The sequence below is a fragment of the Arachis duranensis genome, chromosome 6 (assembly GCF_000817695.3).
Source record: "Arachis duranensis cultivar V14167 chromosome 6, aradu.V14167.gnm2.J7QH, whole genome shotgun sequence".
NCBI lineage: Eukaryota > Viridiplantae > Streptophyta > Magnoliopsida > Fabales > Fabaceae > Arachis > Arachis duranensis.
The window spans coordinates 63,031,501-63,032,454 of NC_029777.3; positions in this window are offsets into that span (position 1 = coordinate 63,031,501).

Here is a 954-nt window from a genome sequence, read left to right on the forward strand (position 1 = left end):
CAAATCCAACCGGCAAGTATACCGGGTCGCATCAAGTAGTAATAACTCACTTAGAGTGAGGTCGATCCCACAGGGATTGATAGATCAAGCAATTTTAGTGGGTGATTAGTTTAGTCAAGCTAACATTGAAGTGAATTTGGATGAAGTGTAGCCAACAGAAAGTAAATAGCAAGGAAAATTAAAGTACAGAAAGTAAAATTGCAAGTAACTTAAAGAGCAAGAAAGTAAAATTGCAAGAATCTTAAATGATAAGAAATGTAAATTGCATTAAATGTAAAGGGGATTGGGAATAAGGAGATTAAAGCAAGCAGCAAGCAGAAAAGTAAAAGATGAAGTGTAGCAGATTTAAACAGAAATGAAAAATTGCTTGAAGAAGCAACACAGAATGTAATTAAGCTCAATTGTGAAATTTAAAGAGACAAGATCTCAGGGAATCAATGAGACTAGAAAACAAGTCTAGATCTCAATCCCTTCCTTGATCAAAGTAGAAAGCAGATTGAAGAAGAAAGAAAGATGGAAGCCGTAAATGAGAATGCAGATTCAACTTTCAATTCCTAGAAATTATGCAGAAAATTAAAGAAGAGATCTCTAGGTGAGATTGAAACAGAAGTTCTTCAATTCTTCACCCAAGATCCAAAACGAAAATGGAAACTAAGAGAGTTTTCTAATGGAGCTCCCCCCCCTCTGAAATGAGAGTGATGCCTTTATATAGGCTTTTCAAAATGAAAAATGAAAATGAAATTAAAACAAATTACAAAAATGAAAATCCTAATTTAATTGATCCATGTGCCTTTGAGTGATGATGTGGGCTTAGCTTGCTTTGGATTTGAGGAGAAATGGGTTTGGTTGGCCTTGATTCAATTTGGTGAGGAATTGAATTAAATTGAATTTTGGTTGATTTTTGGCCCATGACACTCCCAGGAGGCTGCCCTGCCCTTGTGGAGGGCAGGGCAG